This window comes from Mytilus californianus, unplaced genomic scaffold (assembly GCF_021869535.1).
Source record: "Mytilus californianus isolate M0D057914Y unplaced genomic scaffold, xbMytCali1.0.p SCAF_4, whole genome shotgun sequence".
In the NCBI taxonomy this organism is placed as follows: Eukaryota; Metazoa; Mollusca; class Bivalvia; order Mytilida; family Mytilidae; genus Mytilus; species Mytilus californianus.
Window position 1 is genome coordinate 114633623 of NW_026262690.1, and position 21599 is coordinate 114655221.

Here is a 21599-nt window from a genome sequence, read left to right on the forward strand (position 1 = left end):
TGTGCAAGAGCGGGGTTATCCCAACTACATATCACTCGTACTATGAAAGTCTTCCGGTTGGAAAATTAGTGAAGGACACCTTGCCAGAGCCAGACATTACAGAAGAAGATTTAATAGACAACATTTAATTCAAATCAAAAGTTTAATGTTGTATCCTTGTAACAAATGATAAATCATGTTCTATTCAGTTTTGTTTTTAATTACAAAAAGCCGACCGACAAAAGGTACCAGAAAAAAATCTCTGAATGCTCAGACTATTGTCAGGTCAATGTCATACAAAATCTAAATAAAAAATCAACATTATTCATCACATCTAACTGACGAAACTATACTGTTAAAATCTTAAATGAAATACAGAATAAACCAAACACAATATTTAATTATATTCATTTTTTTTTGCTTGTACTGACTGTAGAATAGGGCATATTTTATTACAAATTAGTGAAACACTTCCGTCAGTATAAATATAATCCAAAAAATTGTCAAAAACCTAACTTGAGCAATAATAGATTGATAATATTTAAAACACTAACATGATTAAACAGAAAAAATGTTGAGCAAAAAGGTGCTATATGGCAGATAGCACCTTTTTGCTCTAAATTTTTGTCACCTTTGTCAATAGGCAAAAAGGGGCTATCTGCATTGACCTACTTTTATCCTATTTATACTTACTTAATCATTCCAAACTTTTGGCAAATTACACACACCAACATTATCTCATATTTGACCAATTTATAGATCATATAAATGACAAACTGATTTTTGATAATTTGATAAACCTTTAAACTCGATTTTCTCAAAACTATGAAATATGCAGATAGCCCCTTTTTGCTCTGAACCCTCGTGTTGTTGTTTGCATGTTTGTACTTTCGATTTTCTTAGTTCTGTCGGGCTATACATGAAAGCTTCGTAAGATTTTCGAATGTGTCTGTTTTTTTAAAGGAATTCATATTTTATATAAATTAATGGTTAAACCCTACACTCTACCATAGACCACCTTTACCCTACTAAGATGAATTAGCGAAACAGAAAATACTGTGAAAGCTTCACTTCACGAGTATTCATGTTCAATTTAAAACATATATCTTTATATTTGCTCCAACCTCAAGTTCTTGTTAAAATATGAATGTTGGTACTATAACAAAATAAATATTTACTACTTTACTAGATGCCTAAATCTAATAACACTATCTCTGTCTCCTTTATTGAACAGAAATGCATGCGGATCACTCCAAAGGACAAGGTACGATTTGGTCATTATTTGTTCCTAAAAATTGTCCAAAAGCAAAATAATTGAAAGAAAGAATTATTGGTTTACATATTTAAAAAGGAGGCGGAAGATACCAAAGGGATGTTCAAATTCATAAATAGAAGACCAACTGACAACACCGTGGTAAAAAACCGAATAATAACTAAAAGAAAAACAACAGTCACAAAACACAACATAGAAAACTAAAGAATAACCCTAACAATAAACCCGATGTGATCCAGAATGGAAAGCAGATCCTGCTTCACATTTGACACCCGTCGTATTGATTTTGAGATTAGTCTTCATTTGGTGGTGATGACCTTGAAGTGACGTCATAATTATAATTTACCTTATTTTAGTAAAAACAGGCTCATTTCATGAATATTTCGGTTAAAATCGTACATATAGCACAAGCGTCGCTAAAAATGATTTGTGTCAGCTAGTAGATTAACATAAAAAAAGACTTTTAGACGACGCTTGTGGTCCATATTATTTCTAAGCATCTTTGTTTCAAATTGTCAAAATCATTGGCAAATTTGCAATTTCAATGGATTGACTGGCTTTTCATGGCTGTCCAACCAATGAATGGCAAATACTTCAAATGAAAAACCCATATGTTTTATAAAACTATAAAGATTCAACATTCCATTCTACACATTTTAGAAAATTTCAATAACAATTCATTTTGAGGCCAATTTGTCCGAAAATCGTACAGATTCTCATGAAACATACATGTAATGCATTTAATCATATTTGAATAACGGAGTTTGTCTCTTTAGATGTTAGACAAGGTAGAATGATTTCAAGTACATGAAATGAATTATCCTATATTTTTGTCATTTTTGGATGTTGCGTTCATCAAATAACCTCCCACTATTTATAAAAAAAATATGACACGAACATCTGTTGGTTTCTTATATTCAATTGTTTTTATTTTAGTCATTGGGCTGCTGATGAGATGCAGAATACCAACACCTTCGTTTATTCAAGAATCGAATGCAACTTTTTACTTTTATATTGGGATGTAAAAGCGCCGGAGGAATATGTTTTATTTTGCAATCAAAAACTGTGTTTTAAAGTTATTATTAAAAGCACATTTTGAACAACACTATTTTTATACTATTTACCTGTATTTAACTGTATTATTGGCGCAAATGAAATGATTTATTTTTGACGCAAATAAAAGATTATTTTGGCGCATATGAAATGCCAATTGTCGCAAAAGCAAAGCACCGACATGAAATGAATGCTTCTATATTTTTGTCAATTTTTTATGTTGTGTTCATCAAATAACCTCCCACTTTTTATAAATGTATGACAGGAACATCTGTTTGAAAAATCTCTGTCTTCATCGTTAGTTTCTTTGTATTCATTTGTTACCGCCCTGTTGTTGTTTACATGCTTGTACTTGCGATTTTCTTGGTTCTGTCGGGCTATACATGAAAGCTTTGTAAGATTTCCGAGTTTGTCCATTTTTGTTTAAGGTATTCACATTTTATATAATGGTTACACACTTCACTCTACCATAGACCAACTTTACCTTACTAAGATGAATTAGCGAAACAGAAAATACTGTGAAAGCTTCACTTCACGAGTATTCATGTTCAATTTAAAACATATATCTTAATATTTGCTCCAACCTCAAGTTCTTGTTAAAATATGAATGTTGGTACTAAAATAAAATAAATATTTACTACCTTTACTAGATGCCTAAATCTAATAACACTATCTCTGTCTCCTTTATTGAACAGAAATGCATGCGGATCACTCCAAAGGATAAGGTACGATTTGGTTGTTCCTAAAAATTGTCCAAAAGCAAAATAATTGAAAGAAAGAATTATTGGTTTACATATTTAAAAGAGAGGCGGAAGATACCAAAGGGATGTTCAAATTCATAAATAGAAGACGAACTGACAACACCGTGATAAAAACCCGAATAACGACCAAAAGACAAACAACAGTCACAAAACACAACATAGAAAACTAAAGACTAACCCTAACAATAAACCCGATGTGATCCAGAATGGAAAGCAGATCCTGCTTCACATTTGACACCCGTCGTATTATTGAGATTAGTCTCCATTTGGTTGTGATGGCCTTGAAGTGACGTCATAATTATAATTTACCTTATTTTAGTAAAAACAGGCTCATTTCATGAATATTTCGGTTAAAATCGTATATATAGCACAAGCGTCTCCCAAAATGATTTGTGTCACCTATTAGATTAACATAAACAAAAACTTTTAGACGACGCTTGTGGTCCATATTATTTCTAAGCATCTTTGTTTCAAATTGTCAAAATCATTGGCAAATTTGCAATTTCACTGGATTGACTGTCTTTTCATGGCTGTCCAACCATTAAATGACAAATACTTCAAATAAAAAACCCATATGTTTTATAAAACTATAAAGATTCAACATTCTATTCTACAAATTTTAGAAAATTTCAATTACAATTCATTTGAGGCCAATTTGTCCGAAAATCGTTCCTCGACCATTATCCGCGCAGTGCACGAAAATGACAAACATGTTGACGTTAGGTAAAAAGGTCTTTTTGATTTCTCAAAAATGCCACGGGGTCAATACTTTGGACCATTGGAAACCAAGAATAAGGATCACTTTTTCAGCAAAACTTTAGAAAAATAAAACATAAGCAATGTCGGAATGAATCTCATATTGTTTACAAACTTAAGGTCATATGAAACCTCAAATGAAAAAAAAAGTTTTATAAGTTTCATATACACGAATGGCAAAGTTTTACACCAGGCTCAAGCTAGCAGCCACTCGCTAGCAGACACTCCGGTAGCAGTCAGTTTTCAGATAAGTGTATATCTGACGGGATGCCGAGAATATGGAAAGCTATTTCACACAATATCACAAAAATAATTTCTGATGGTAAAGCCGATACCATGCAACAAGCAATTTTGCAAGCATTTAAATAGTATCATAATTATTTACTATTCTACATACACTCAAAAGTGTTGACTATTAAAAATTTAAAGCGTGCAGCACGCTGTTTTTGTGTGTTTGAAAGCGTATAAAAAAATGAACAGGAAATTGAGTTTTGAAATTCATTGAAAAGTGTCTTCGATTGCTTAATTCTATATTAAAAACAGATATCTTAGTGGTTATATATTAATAAAAACGTTTTAATTAAGTTTGAATCTTATGCAACTTTTGGGTTTATAGACATATCTGAAAACTGGCAGCTAGCGTAGTGGCTGCTAGCGAGTGGCTGCTTGCTTGAGCCTGGTCATTTTTACAATAAATCAGGTGTACGTGAACTTTCTTGCATAAGAAAATTCCTTTATTTTATCAAAATCATCATAAATGAGCTGCTATTGAATTATTGTCTGTACTCTAATTCGCCGATATTCACAAAAAAAAATATCTGAAAATAGGAATGAAATAGTTCGCTAAACAAACAGCTTATTTGTATCCGTTCTCAGTGAAAAAAAATCAGGACTAGCCCATGCAGCAACCTTAGACGTCTTTGTGTATTTCTTTAATTGTCTGTTTAGTCATTGTACACTACATATTTCTTTTTTTTAATGCTGCTAAATGAGAATGATTAACAGTCCTTAACGAAAGTCGTGAACAGACATAAAGATTTAAAATCCCCAAAAAAGTTCCAACCACGTGGGGAGATAAATAACACCCAAAGCAACGGAAAAAGGAGTGTTACAGTTGTGGAGAAATAGGAAAGTTTGTGAGAAATTGTACACATAATATTAAGAAACAAAGTACTCTGGGAACACATTAGAAAGGATCTGATACGAACGGATCGGTCAAAACACTGAACTATGATAAAGGCGCAGTTATTTCAGCATCAAATGATACATTAATGTTTTCTGATTGGATCATTTACGATGTATCAGTAACTTGTGTGGTTGATACTGGAGCTACACCAATTTTAGTTTCTACAATAGTGTATTGTTAAGTTCCTGACTTGTATAGGCAACATATCAGTGAAACTAAGTCACGTTTATTAAGTCCGTCTGTGACAACTATTTAAGACTTCGTGGTAAAGGTAGTTTAAGACTGAATTTTGATAAAGAGAAATTTACTTCAGAGGCCATTGTAACTGACCTACATGTGAATGGTATTCTAGGTTTAGACTTTATGAAGAAAAAATAAATGTCTGATTGACGTGTCTGCTAACTTATTTCATTTCGATAACTGAAGCTTTCCCCTAATTTTTCAAGGTACCTAAAATAGGAATGATGAAATTCCCAGCAAACAAATTGGGCATACATCAGACAGGCAGTCAAACACAAGTCGTGGTTGTTCTTAGAGGGAACAAAAACAGGTCAAAATAGTAACAAGTCAGATGCAAAACACAGGTATAGACTTGATTTTTAAAGAATTACAATCCAATGACCCAGACCTTCAACTCGATAAGCGGTGGTTGACAGAAGGTCAAAGGCCACACTACGATGAGGTATCTGCTAAAGGACTCTTTATTAGGTCATTATGGAGTCAGGGTAATTGATTAGAGCACCCAGATGGTATAGTAGAAATTACAAGCAGTAATTCTAATGTCTGAACGCAAACAGCTTTTATCATACTGTCGTGATGGAAAGTATGCTGATCACTTAGTTATCTATCAAACTCTAGAGAAAATACGCCAGTCTTACTATTGTCCTGGTTTGCAATCCGACGTTAGAGCATATGTCGCTAGTTGCGAAAATTGTTCAAGGAGGAAAACCCCAACGAAAAGGAAGCGTGCCTTAATGAGATAAGAAGAGAAGAATATCGTCTTGAGAGAAAAAGAACCAGCCAGGTGGATGGGTTACTATGTAATTGAATAAAGTTTAGCTTATGTATATGTCGGGTTGTTGTTTCTATGGCATATTCCCCATTTCCATTCTCAATTTTATTTTATAAGGGTGAATTTTGTTTTGTATTTGTAAAAATATTATGCGTAACGCATTTAAATTGAGGCATGGGTAATGTAATGTCTATCGGACGTTCTTGTTACAAATAAGACGAATCACGCCTGAGAAAAGCTTTATGTAGATTAAGACGTTTGGCGGGAAAGTCAGTGGTTGGCTCGAAGGTTATAGGGGTGTTTATGACACTACACACCAGTAAAACTCTGAAATGGCCTATATCTGTACTCGACTGTACTTTTTTTTACTCGACCAGTGTGAATTAGTCTGAATTTTACTCGATATTACTCGACCCCAATCTTAACCATACTAGACTGTACTGATTTGTACTTGACCCTTAACTTTGCCATTGAAAATAGTCTGAACTATTACTCGACCAATATGAAACAGTCTTAACCCATTCTCGACCTGTACTCGACCAGTTCTCGACCTATTTTTTCCGTCTGAACCATACTCGACCAAAGGTCTGAACAATACTCGACCAGTCTAAACCATAAGTGACCAAATAACCTCTGCTTTTTTAAAAATTTTAAATGTTTAAATAACTTTCTTTTTAACTTACATGACAACAGCCACAATAAAGTAATGATATATAAAAACAGATTTTTACATCCTTACATGATTATCAGATTTATCAAATGGAGATAGTGAAATTATGTAATTTTAAAAGTCTGAGTCTTGTTAAAAAAAAGAGTTTCTTTTACCTGAAAACCACACCTGTACTGAGGGTAGTAAAACCTTATGAAGATGCTTCTTGTTTGGCATGTGTGTTTTTTTTAAAACAAAACTTAATTTTCCTAAATTTTTAAATAAAAACTACATAGGTTTCATGGTTACATAAAATAGTTATATTACTATCTTTTCAACTCAGGTAATAACAGCCAACACAATCACTGAAATTGTTTAACCTTATATCAGAAATATGTCTATTCTTATTATAATTTGGGATATATAAATGTATATATATATACAAATCTAAATTGAAAACAACGTTCAAACCTATGATTGCGTTGGATAAAAACCGCAATTTTTATACGTGTGCATGCAAAACAAATTTCTTGGTAGAGGGGTCTAAATACAGCACAAACAACATTTTCCAAAAGACCAAAAAAGTGAAAAAGTATATTTTAACAAAACGCATTTGACTAGCAGGTCGAACAACTGATGTTCTTAAACCCTGCTACTGCCATTGGCGATTGCCAAATAAACCGATCACCAGATGTAAGAAAATGGATCTTATTATTGATTTATTACCAAACAGAAAACAATAAATATGCGGAAAAGATGGAATACCGCAAACATGAGGTGCAAAAATTTGTACACCATATCCGGATTTCGACAATTAATGTCTCTTCAGTGATGTTAGGAATCGAAACGGTATTTGGAAGGCCATATAATTTACCTAAATTTAGGATAGACTCTTGAATTTTGAAAGAGTCGAAATAGGATGAACGGATCATATAAACCCGAAGGCAAATACAATACAAGCCCAAACGAAAAAAAATAAACAAATCTAAATTGAAAACAACGTTCAAATCTATGATTGCGTTGGATAAAAACCGCAATTTTTATACGTGTGCATGCAAAACAAATTTCTTGGTAGAGGGGTCTAAATACAGCACAAACAACATTTTCCAAAAGACCAAAAAAGTGAAAAAGTATATTTTAACAAAACGCATTTGACTAGCACGTCGAACAACTGATGTTCTTAAACCCTGCTGACTGCCATTGGCGATTGCCAAATAAACGGATCACCAGATGTAACAAAATGGATCTTATTATTGATTTATTACCAAACAGAAAAAATTAAATTTGCGGAAAAGATGGAATACCGCAAACATGAGGTGCAAAAATTTGTACACCATATCCGGATTTCGACAATTAATGTCTCTTCAGTGATGTTAGGAATCGAAACGGTATTTGGAAGGCCATATAATTTACCTAAATTTAGGATAGGCTCTTGAATTTTGAAAGAGTCGAAATAGGATGAACGGATCATATAAACCCGAAGGCAAATATAATACAAGCCCAAACGAAAAAATATAAACAAATCTAAATTGAAAACATGCGTAAATTGTAAAGGATCCTACAAATTGTTTAGACGAATTATATGTACAGAATGTATTTTCAGCCTTGTATCACCATCACTGCTGGTGATCCGATGAATAAAATCTGTTGTTGAGTCGTCACTGGTTCAGACGTACTTATAATATAATCATTTATGTGACTGCATCTTACATTAATTTGTAGGATCCTTTACAATAGATAATTCAGCTGATCTGTAACAATTCCATCTTAATGCCTTATATATCATGAACTGTGTTACGACGCTAGATAAAAACTGACGAGGAAAGGTAACACCCGGCCACCGAAAGCTTTATTTTTGTAGAGCCTAGGTGGTCGAGTGGTCTATCGCGTCGGGCATAGTGCAAGTCGATTTGGTGCCACGATATCTCAGTAGCATGAGTTCGAATCCCGGCCAGGGAAGAACAAAAAATTTGCTTCAGCAAATTTACAGATCTAACATTGTTAGGCTGTTGTTTAGACGAATTATATATTTATATATATAAATATATCTAAAAGGGATTAAAAATAAAAGAAATGATTAAAATTGTTCTTCTGATTAGTATGTTAACTATAAAGTAATACCCCCTACGTGGGGCAAACTGATTAAAAATATCACACCTGGTTACATCCTATCCAGGCCAGCCGTTAGATTGTTTAAAACTTAAATATATATTTTTGTTTATTGTTACTTTATATCGGCAAAGAGTCCGTGTGTATATTTTTGTTCGTTTTTATAGATTTTTGGTATAACCGTATTGTTTATGGACAGTTTGAATCCAAGTATTTACTGGAACGAACCGTTTAAGATATGATGTATTGTCTGTTTATCTTTTTTTTATTCTAGCAACAGGTGAATCAAATGTTGATGAAAAGATTCCTAGTATCTTCATTGTTTTTGCATCCACAGGGTGGGTATCACTGCTTATGAACATTTTGTTCCCAATGTTATCACCACTCCAGTAGTGACCACAGCACTGAGATAAACTAACAATGATTATGTCATTTTCCTCAAACAAAACGTTGATTCACCTTCTGCTCGAATAACAAAAAAGAGATAGACATCATAACTTAACATTTATAACTAGCAAGTAATTATCACGTATAGTTCTACATCTTATCGATACTTATTTTGCAACATTATACAATGTCATATTTCGCAGAGTGAATATGAAGTTTTAACTGCTCGATATCTAAATCTTGAAAATCACAATATTGAATTTTGACCTTATAGCTAGTATTCAGTAACTAAGGGTACTCTTTAATAGGTACTTTTTATGTCTTTTTTTCATCTTTCAAGTTATGTTAATGCAAAATACTGCTCTGATGAGTAGAGAGCATTTCAACCGATATTTACTTTATATTCTTATGTTGTGTTGTTACACCGCTGTCCAAAGTTAAGAGTTTTGCTCACAAACATGTTTAACCCTTCACATTCTAAACGTGTCTGTCCTACACAATAAGACTGAAGTCTAAATGTTGTGATGGATGACTGTCAGTCATAAAAGTTTATGATTAATGCTATAGTTAAGCCGCTGTTCGTATCTTTTTTGGACATTTTCATACTTTTATTATCCCGGGACCTTTTGAAGCTTACTTTATCATATAGGAATTGAAAACCTGCTGTAAAGTGTAGTTGTTAATAAAAACATCCCTTCTCCTTTAGTATTTGATGGATAGTTGCCTCAATGGCAACCATTCTATATTTTATTTTTTTTTATTGATTTTAACATTTTATTATCAGTGAATTAACAAAAATGACCAGATCAATGTTATCTCATTTTCAAAACCACAGATAGATAACTGGGATGGTGATTTTATCGGTTATGAAATGTCACAAAGCAGTGCTATCGACCAAGTGGGTGCAATAAAGTGGTAGAGATCTAAAAAAAAAAAAACGATTGACGTATTATGCGCATAGTTCAGTATAAATACAAATCAGCATAATTTTCCCTAGTTTTTTTAAAGCAAAGCACCTTTTTATATTTGAGTAATTTAATCAGTTTGCAAATGCTGGCTCATAGCAAGTTTAAAATGAAAAGTTTATCAACGGTACTTGTAAATCCCGTCTTTGTGTTATTGTTCTATGATAATTCTCGTATTCTTGTCTTTCATTCTTGCTAATGTGCTTTGTCTTTTGGTGTTTCTTTGATACATATGACGTGGCTATGTACTTACACATCCCGTTATTGTGTTATTGTAAAACATTTTTGTATTCTTGTCTTTCATTTTTGCTAATGTGTTTTGTCTATATACCTTTTTATGTTTCTTTGATACATATATGACGTGGCTCTGTACTTATACATCACGTCATTGTGTTATTGTACTATGGTAAATTTGTGTATTCTTGTCTTTAATTTTTGCTAATATGCTTGCTCTATATGCAATTTTGTGCTTCTTTATTACACATTTGTTTGTTTTTATAGTTATTAAGATTATAACACAATGTTGACTGCTGTACCCCTATTTTTGACATTTTTACCTATTATCTCTGTTTGTTTTGTATAATATATAATGGAATTTGATGCGACTGTCATACAAGTGAGAGGTTAAGCTAGCTTTAAAACCAGATTTTATCCACCATTTTTTACCTAAGAAAATGCCTGTACCAAGTCAGGAATATTACAGTTGTTATCCATTCGTTTGAGCTTTTGATTTTGCCATTTGATTAGGGACTTTCCTTTCTGAATTTTCCTCGGAGTTCAGTATTTTTGTGATTTTACTTTTTTCTTTATATTGAAAGGGAGTGGTAAATTTTTTGGAGAACTTTGCTAATTTGCATAGCGGCCATATTACCTTATCATGACGACAACCATAACAATAGGATTATACATGCCCAAAAATAAATATGCAAATAAGCCAAATCATAAGTCACATACAAAACTTGTTCGTATATAGGCAAATTGTACATGGTGTTTGCCTTCATTTCAGGTACAATTGATCATTGTCTACTTTGAAAATTTCGGTCTTTTCATTTTGAAAATCGGAAGCGTAACTGCTGTTTAATAGCTATATAAGATAACGATAATTCGTTAAAAGATTCAAAATACAAATGAAGATACAAGACGAGTATATAAGGAAACACCATGAATGTTTTAAAGCCTGGGTAAATAACTTTTATCTCACCTGTTTTCTTAAGTTTTTGGACAAATTATTTAAAAAACAAAACATGATGATTTCAACCTTGCCATTTCGTAAATAGTCAAATTAATCATTTTCAGAATTAGAATTGCAAAACATGTTAGTTAATATCCGCCAAAGGAAGTTTTCAAAGACACAGCAGTTTTAGATGTAACACGGAAAAAGACTTGATTATCCGCAAATTTTGTAAAATTCTACAACTAAGGGTAGTTATTTACCCAAAAGGCTAACGTCACGTCGTACAATTCCTATGAATAAAAAACCTTGGATTTTGACATATTGAGAAGTTTACCGGCATTGCATTGGTTTTGTTTGGTTCTGATGAATGAAAAAAGTATAACATAGATACCGAAATCTAAGGAAAATTCAGAAAGGGGACAGTCCATTAAAAATGAAAAAAATCATACGCGATCAATCAACGAACGGAACAATTAAAAAACAACTGCTAGATTTCTGACTTGGTGCAGGCTTTTTACGAAGAAAATGAAGGAAATAATTCGCAGACACTTACACCCTAAATGTCAATGCTTATGATAACTTTTTGTAAACAAGAGAGTACGAGCTGAAATGTCCCGCCTGCTTAATTTATTCTGATTGAACTTATGTTAAACGTGTAATATGAAAGTTTAATACACGTTTCACATAAATTTAACGTTATCAATGACCAATGTAAATGAATTCAAGGTCAGCGTTACAATCATACCATAGAATTAATATACAATTAATATAATTAGCTTATTACTTATTGCATCTGAACATTTACCAATGAACCATAAAATTAGAGTTAATGTAAGATAAACCCTGCCAGACAACACGTACATCATGCAATCGTTCCATGAAACTAGTATATAGCTTGGAGTATTTGAGAAACAGACATATCTATATCATTAACGGGAAGCTTAATACAAAAATTTATGATAAAAGAGATGATTTTTCATTTCCTATCGTTAATTATCCATTTTTAGATGGTGACGTTCCCTTGTCACCATCTTATGGTGTTTATATATCTCAACTTGTACGATTCGCTCGTGTATGTAACAACGTATTAGATTTTAGCGAGAGAAATTTATATATTACTGAAAAATTATTACACCAGGGTTTTCGATATCATAAACTAGTCAAAACATTTACTAAATTTTATCATCGGAATAAGGACATCATTCGTAAATATAACTCAACATGTAGACATCGTATACGTTCGGGTATTTCACATCCAATCTTTTATGGTAATATTCTTTACAAAGCACAAAAATGTCAGTATTCACCTCAAAAGCTAACAAAACCTTTAAACAGACTTATTAAGAAGGGATATAGTTACGATACTGTTGTCAGGTCATTAAAGATTGCATATTTTGGCTTTAATATTGATTCACTTATAGGGTCTTTGCATCGGAATTAAACATATTTATTCTAAAACCAGTTGTTGGCATGACACGGGTTATGTTCTTCTCATATATTTTATGACGGTATAATAAATAACCCCGAACAGGAGGGATTGTGCCTGATATTCATATGATGAAGACATAATCTTTCAATCAGTTTAATTGAGGTCTGGAGCTGGCATGTCAGTAACTGGTAGTAGTCTGTTGTTATTTATGTATTATTGTCATTTTGTTTATTTTCTTTTGTTTCCTGTTCTGACATCGGACTCGGACTTCTCTTGAGCTGAGTTTTACTGTGCGTATTGTTGTACGTTTGTATTTTCTCTATTGGCTAGAGGTATAGGGGGAGGGTTGAGATCTCAAAAAACATGTTTAACCCCGCCGCATTTTTGCGCCTGTCCCAAGTCAGGAGCCTTTGGCCTTTGTTAGTCTTGTATCATTTTTAATTTTAGTTTCTTGTGTATAATTTGGAGTTAAGTATGACGTCCATTATCACTGAACTAGTATACATATTTGTTAAGGGGCCAGCTGAAGGACGCCTCCGGGTGCGGGAGTTTCTCGCTGCATTGAAGACCCATTGGTGGCCTTCGGCTGTTTTCTGCTCTATGGTCGGGTTGTTGTCTCTTTGAAACATTCCCCATTTCCATTCTCAATTTTATTTTTTACAGAGTTTGTCTTTAGTGCCGTGTGGAGACAGTAGAGTGCCTCCCCGTGCTTCAGGTTTATGCTCTTATAATATACTAGATTATGGAGTGTGTGTCCGAGCGAAAACTTCTCTATGTTCATTACTTAAGGAATATTTATCAAAAAGTAGTATTTTACATTCAGCTCCATTCTTCTATTTAGTCAGACGTCAGTCGCTACCCTGATATACCCTATCTTTTGTTTTATTTTTCGGGTAATTTATGACGGATAGCGTTTGACGTCTTTAGCCGAACAGTTTTATCATATTCATATAATTCAATTTATTGGTGCTGGTTCATATTCTGGATGCCAGTCTTTGCTCCTTTCTAATAAAATCCACATAACAAAAAACAAATATGAAGCTTAGAAATGGAAAAATATTAAATATCAAACTAGTTCAAAGGGTATCTACACGTCTCAATCTTCAAAATCGCTTATCTAAAAATACTACCATCGCTAACATTTTTAACAATAAAAATCGTGGTTACCCTTCTATCGATAAGTGTCATGCCAAAAAATGACTTACATGTCCCCGTCTTTCCACCAACAAAACGGTAAAGTCTACGTTTAATGGTCGCACATTTTCTTAAAATTTTGAAACTGATATAACTTGAAAAACAAACAGTATTATTTATTTACTCACATGAAACAAACCGGGATGCGGTATTCAGTACGTAAGTGAAACTGGACGATATTTATCTAAACGCACGCAAGAACACCTGTATCGTTTTAAAAGACCCAATAAATTCAAAAGTATCATTTATCAACATCTTGAAAAGCACAATCATCCTAATAAATATTTAACAGTTCAACCTTTAGAAGTAGTAAATAAGCCTGGTGAATCTCATTCAAAGTTTGTACGATCGCGGAAAATAATTGAATTAAATTGGATTAAAAAATTACAGACAGTCTACCCTCTCGGTCTTAATGATAATATCATGGGAATTGGTAATATATCAAGAACCGATTCTGTTAACATTTTGGATATAGTTTCTAAAACTGTTCGTAAAAACCGTTCTCATGGGCGTAGAAAAAATCGCAATCAAAGAAAATTTCGGACCAACCATACAAATATTTCGGACCTAATTTCTATTTCAAAAACAACGGCAGACATTATCTATTAACCAAGCTCTGTTCTTTACCTATAAATAAATTAAATAAAATTTTAGAGGATTGCAACATAATTTCATATTGCAGTCCTAAGTATGAAACGTTCAAATTATAATGGCACATTGTTATTCTAAACTGTTTCCCAAAATTGATCGCCCTGAAGATCATAATAAACATTTTATTAAAATAAAGTATGTCAATAAAGGTTTTGATTTTGTAAATATTGCCGGTATTTTTAACGACCATTCTGTTAAAGAACAAATTCCTGGATATTTTGATAATACTGAACTCCCTCTTTTTTGTTATCTTTACAAGAAATCTACACGAAAATTTGTGTTTAATTATAGCCAAGTCTGTAAAGATGTAAATATCAGTGAAAATACACCTCCGTCATGTAATTGTAGTAATTCCGAATACACTTATGGCCCCATTTCCCATGTTATAACAGGAGACCTTAACATCGTTCGCGACCAAGAGTTAAAATCATTCCTCAGTAAAGGACCTAAATATGGTCCCCTGTCAATTATTAATTGGAATGAGTGTTGTAATATCATCCATGACTCACTTCGTGCTTACTGTTTGAAATGGATAAAACGGGAAAAAGCTGACAAAAAATCTTTGGACTCTTTTTTTAATTCAGTAATGAAGATAGTTGATATACGTATACAACATTTTAAAGAACATTTTACTCTTAACAACAACCATAAAAATCCTATCTCTCGTATCAAACATAAACTAAAAGAACTAGCCAAGGAACTTGTTTTTGTCCCGGCTGATAAAGCTGCTAATAATATCATTATAGTTTGACGTAAATTTTACATTGAGGTTCTGCAAAAGGAAATCACGAATTCACCAACATTCCAACTGACTTCATTTTCAGAAAACGATATCTGTAACAAACATAAACTATTAGCTACTTCTTTACAAGCAGAACCAAATACAATGAAAGTCCCAACTATGTACTGGCTTCCGAAGCTACACAAATCACCTTACAAATATAGATTTATTTCGTCTTCAAGTCATTATTTCACTACTAAATTGTCTATTCTACTTACTAGTACACTTGGTACAATCAAAAACCTGATAATAAATTGTTCAAATAAGGCCTTTGAAAATAGTGGAATTAACTACTTTTGGAGTGTCAAAAACTCGTTGGAAGTACTTGATAAATTGCACGCATATATTGGTGATTTTGAATCTGTTCAAAGTTTTGATTTTTCTACCCTATATACCACTTTGCCTCATATCCTTATTAAGAAAAAAATCACACACCTAATTAAATGGGCATTTAAAAAGTCGGAATGCGAATACATATGTTCAAACTCTTTTAGGTCATTTTTTAGTAGCAACAAACAAAAGAGCTATGTCAATTGGACATGCTTTGATACTATATCTGCCCTTGAATTTTTACTTGATAACATTTTTGTTCGCTTTGGAGATTCCGTATATCGTCAAGTTATCGGAATTCCAATGGGGACTAACTGTGCACCACTTATTGCGGACCTGTTTTTGTATTGTTATGAGTTACAATTTATGACTAAAATCAGCAAAGACCCATCGAAACAACATCTGATACAAAAATTTAACAATACTTTTAGATATTTGGATGATATATTGGCTCTTAATAATGACAACTTCAGTATGTATACTAAAGAAATTTATCCTGTTGAACTTACTTTAAATAAAGCTAATACTAATAATGACCACTGTCCTTTCCTCGATCTTGATTTATATATCATTAACGGGGAGCTTAATACAAAAATTTATGATAAAAGAGATGATTTTTCATTTCCTATCGTTAATTATCCATTTTTAGATGGTGACTTTCCCTTGTCACCATCTTATGGTGTTTATATATCTCAACTTGTACGATTCGCTCGTGTATGTAACAACGTATTAGATTTTAGCGAGAGAAATTTATATATTACTGAAAAATTATTACACCAGGGTTTTCGATATCATAAACTAGTCAAAACATTTACTAAATTTTATCATCGGTATAAGGACATCATTCGTAAACATAACTCAACATGCAAACATCTTATACGTTCGGGTATTTCACATCCAATCTTTTATGGTAATATTCTTTACAAAGCACAAAAATGTCAGTATTCACTTCAAAAGCTAACAAAACCTTTAAACAGACTTATTAAGAAGGGATACAGTCCCAGTAAACAATCCAACGTTGACATTACGTTGTGACAACGTAATACTATCGTTGTGACAACGTAGTAAAATTACGTTGGTACAACGTTGGTACAACGTAATTTTGTGGACTCCAAGGCACGTGCTGACAACCATCCACACAACGTTGGCACAACGTAATTTGTGACGTAATTTATTACCATCATAAGACGTTATCACAACGTCGCAACACAACTGTAAATGTCCCTTGTCCTCATTTGATTGATAGGAGCAATAAAATTCCATTGAAGAAGTAAACAAGGTCTATATTTTATTCTTTTGACCTGTTTTCTAAGTTGTAAATTTGTCTTTGTAGGAAAGAAGGACACAATGTCGATATGTACTCTTATTTCCAAACTGCCAGCTGTGTATAATATAGTCACAAAAGTTTTTTTTTTACCTTTTTGCCAGGTTTCAATGTCAAATGTATAAATATTTCGTTTTCCAAAAAACTTTGAATTATAATTTACATTAAACCTGCAGTTTTGTCCAATTAATGTTTCACACAGTTGTTTAAGGTTAAAGTCTTAGTTTTTAACTTTTGCAATACTGAAGTACAAGATTTACACATTTCCATTTAACAAAAGCAACTTTTCTTTAAAAAATTTAACACATAATACTATTCGAAAAAGGAGATTTTGTATGATGGCCAACGAGACAACCCTCTATCCTAAAATCAAATATTGATGATGTTAGCAATTATAGGTAACTGTACAGCCTTCAACATGACATCTTGGTACATGCTGCAACTTCTGAATGTTTAAGGTTTCAGTGTTATAGAATATAGATTTCACTATGATGGTGGAAATTCTAGAATGTAGATTTCACTTTAACGAAGGAAAACATTTTCTAATGAATTATTCAGAAATACAACAAACTACCACATATACCTTAATATTTACTGTAGATTCATTCAGCTGGATTCACTACACAATGACAAGCTAGGAAAAAAGTTTGGAAAAAGGCCCATAAGCTGACTGTCTAATTTACAAATATATATTCTACACAACTTATACACTTCTAAAAATATCCCAAATGAAGAAAATACCTGAAATACAATCAAACTAATTATTGCTTTTTTCCATTGACCAACTAGAGATAGACCTATCCAAAAATTAAGACTTCTTTTTTCTTGGCTTCATGAACCAATAAAAAAATACTAGTAATAATATGTTTCTGAATTTTTTTTATTTTTATTCCAAATTTTAGTCTTGTGTTGGTTGTATACATGTCATTCCAAATTTTGGTTTTCTTCCCTCTGATCAGCTGGTCTTGTGTTGGTTTCAGGTCTCTGAAAAATAAATAATCATAAATTATAAAATACAAAAAAAAACTGATCCCAACTTATGAATTACAGCAGTTCTTAAAAAATATCCTGTGTGTAAACATAATTAATATTTTTTCTATTGCTGGTCTTATAATAAATCTTGCAGATTCATAATTATGTTGTGCTGTTACTGAGTCAGGGATGTTTGTATCTTTGCCAATTATACACATTTTGATAATGTATGTTAGAAATTTTAACATAATTTCAACAGTATATAATAATTTATAACTTTTGGTTAACCTTTGTTCTTATTTAAAAAATAAAATTTGTTGTTAAATTGAACATGTGTTAATGAAATTATGGCTGTTCCAGAAAATACTATGTCCGCCCCCCAGGGACGGCCATTTTTTAACCCCCAGCACCGACAGAATTAATAAACTGCTTCGCTGTGCGCAGCTGGATACACCCGCAGAGGTCCAACCCTGAACAGTTGGGGCAAAAATGGACACAATATTCAAGCTTGATACAGGTCTGAATTTGGATTGAAATTAAATATTTGACATATTATAGGTTTCTGAATAAATGTAGTCAAAGACCTTGAAATTGGTTATATGAATTGAATTTATATTCAATTAATATAAAAATTTCTTGCTGTTGCACAATACGTAGTAAATCTGTTGTCAGACTATAAACAAATAAAGTTCAATTAATTCTCAATGTCATATAAGAAATTATGAAAATCAAAAGGGAGCTTACATCAATAGATATAAACAATTCACCAAAGTTTCATGAGAATTGCTGACAGCATTTTTGAGTTATTGACCGAAACTGGAAAATCCCCCCTTTTTTAATGAATAAAACTCCATAACTCAGAAATGTAAAATGTAAAATTTATAAAATTCTAAAGGGAGCTTACATCAATAGATATAAACAATTCACCAAAGTTTCATAAGAACTGCTGAAAGCATTTTTTAGTTTTGTCCGAAAACTGGAAAATCCCCCTTTTTTATGAATAAAACCCTGTAACTCAGAAACATCAAATCTAAAATTTATAAAAATCAAAAGGGAGCTCATGTCAATAGATATAAACAATTCACCACAATTTCTTGCAGGTTGGTGAAAGCATTCTTGTGTTATTTTCTGAAAACTGGAAAATCCCCCTTTTTTTAATGAATAAAACCCCATAACTCGGAAACATAAAATCTAAAATTTATAGAAAAACGAAAGGGAGCTCACGTCAATAGAATTAAACAATTCACCAAAGTTTTATGCAAATTTGATAAAGCGGTTTTGAGTTAATGTCCAACATGTTGATGACAGACGGACAGAAGGACAACGGTATACCATAATACGTCCCGTAAACGGGCGTATAAAAATAAATAAGAACAACACTCCCTTTGCATTTTGGTATTTCAAATACAACCACCCCCACATAAAATTTAAAAAAAAAGAGCCTTCCCTGGGGGGACATAGTATTTTCTGGAACAACCAGTAGTTATTCTACAAATAATAATGAATACAAATTAAAAAAGGAAGTTTGGTTTCTCAAAATTGTTATTTATCAATTAATTTTAGATATTCATAGGATTTTACCTTAATACATTTAGAATTTACAGCAATACAGCAAGACCTTATATCATATGCCAATGAACGCAATCTATAAAATCAACAAATTATAATTTGATAAATAAAATTAAAAGAAGAAGAATGTGTCTATGAGCCACAAATGATGTTATTAAAGGAGATAACTAAAGAACAGTAAAACAGATGCTCTTCAAATTCAAACTCTGCGTTTTATGATAATAAGCATTGTGTATAAATTTCATAACATGTCGTTCAGGCAAACTAAAGTTAGAGAACAGAAACCAATTTTGAGTTCAATGTATGTACGTACAGTACAAGAGTCAAACTATATCACTCAGTGAAGGAGGGCATAAAAAGAGCTGATCAACTGATGTTTACCTTTTTATAACTTGGTCCATCTTTTTGAGCTAGCTGGTGCAAGCTTAAGTGTTACTGCAATGCATTCCTCAACCTCAGACACATTGGATCTGTGGATTTTTATACAAGACTCTGGAAAAAAAATTATAAATACATTCAATTATCTTCTATATTCCTCCGTCTGTTTACATGAGTGTCAGTCCAACAAATCTTTGGGAGAACTAGGTAAGTGACAAATTTACATGCATTCCAAAATTCATAAGTTTTATGATTGATTACGACATTGTTTCTGATCACATATTTAGTGAGAGTTGAATACAGCTCGTCATTGATAAACATTTAGATTTCATACCATAAATTGAACAGCAAAAAAGACGTCCCTATATACTGGTTTTTCTAACACCAGTAAACTTGGTTTTACCCTCAAAACAGGAAAATTTTACCCAACTTTTTCCGACTGGATCCTAGTCTAAATAATTATGACGTCTTCGAAGGCTATTTTAATTTTTTTCTGTGACGCCTATCTACGACGACCTAGTGCCAAATAATTATGACGTCTTGGAAGGCTATTTTAATTTTTTTCTGTGACGCCTATCTACGACGATCTAGTCCCAAATAATTATGAAGTCTTGGAAGGGTATTTTAATTTTTCTGTGACACCTATCTACGACAGTCGTTATTGGCACAATTGTTTATTCCCATGCATGTCAGACCCAGTGATACATTGATTGATTGTTGGTTGCTTAACGTCCAATGGCAAATATTTCATGCATGTTCAGGACGACCACCAGTGATACATGTAGTATTATCATTAATAGGCCAAGTTTGTAATGTGCCGAGTTTGTAATGGGCCGAGTTTGTAATGTGCCGAGATGTCTAGCTTTGCATTTGTGATATTGATAAGACTTTTATGCTTCCAACATTATCAAAAAATAACAGTGCAAAAGACACTTGCAGCCTTAATATAAAGGGATAGTAGCTCTTGGCATGGATAGAAAACAAGTGCCTGTGCTGTGCACCCCCCTTTTTTTTACCTTCTACAGTTAATTACATATATCTTAAAAAACAACACAAGTTAATCGAGCAATTTGAAAAATGGATTCAAATAACACAAATTTTGGCTAAAATATCTTGTATCAGTGCAATATATTGACAGTAAAATAAGAAGTATCATATTTCAACACGGTCACGGACAACAGACTTGAAAGAGGCGCCCAACACGGCAACAGATGTTTAATTTTCTTCAATCATACTTGTTTTTATCATGGACAACCTTTTTGGCGTAATGTGCAATTATTATATTACCTTTTTCTTTGTTCTGGAATCTGGATCGAGCTAAATTTCACTGCGAGTTTGGTTATCACTGTTTTTAAAAATCAAGCGGTGAAAGTGCGCATGCTCACACTTTTCATAGTATGCAGCGGTAAAACCCGAGTACTGCTGAACGTTCCACTATTTATAGCCAATCGTAAAAAAACGATAAATGATGACAAAACTTTAATGATATATTAAACAATAAATATTCATACAAAATATATATATTAGAACATTAAAATTGGATTTGTAATATTTTCTTGGACATTTTGGTGCAAATTATGTCTGTGCGGGAAAAAAGGGGGATATTTTGAAAATCGAAAAAATCGTGAATATATTCTTGTGAAGGTGAATGTTATATCCAGGAAGAA

General features: G+C 32.5%; 1 long non-coding RNA gene across 1 annotated transcript; it reads right to left on the reverse strand.

Annotated features, from left to right (window-relative positions):
- Positions 1–17874: 17874 nt before the first annotated feature.
- Positions 17875–21352, reverse strand: LOC127699156 (uncharacterized). The gene is made up of 3 exons (XR_007981101.1): positions 21220–21352; positions 19936–20046; positions 17875–17997 (listed from the first exon to the last, which is right to left on the reverse strand). It is a non-coding gene; the product is annotated as an uncharacterized LOC127699156 (long non-coding RNA).
- Between the last annotated feature and the right edge of the window lie 247 nt (positions 21353–21599).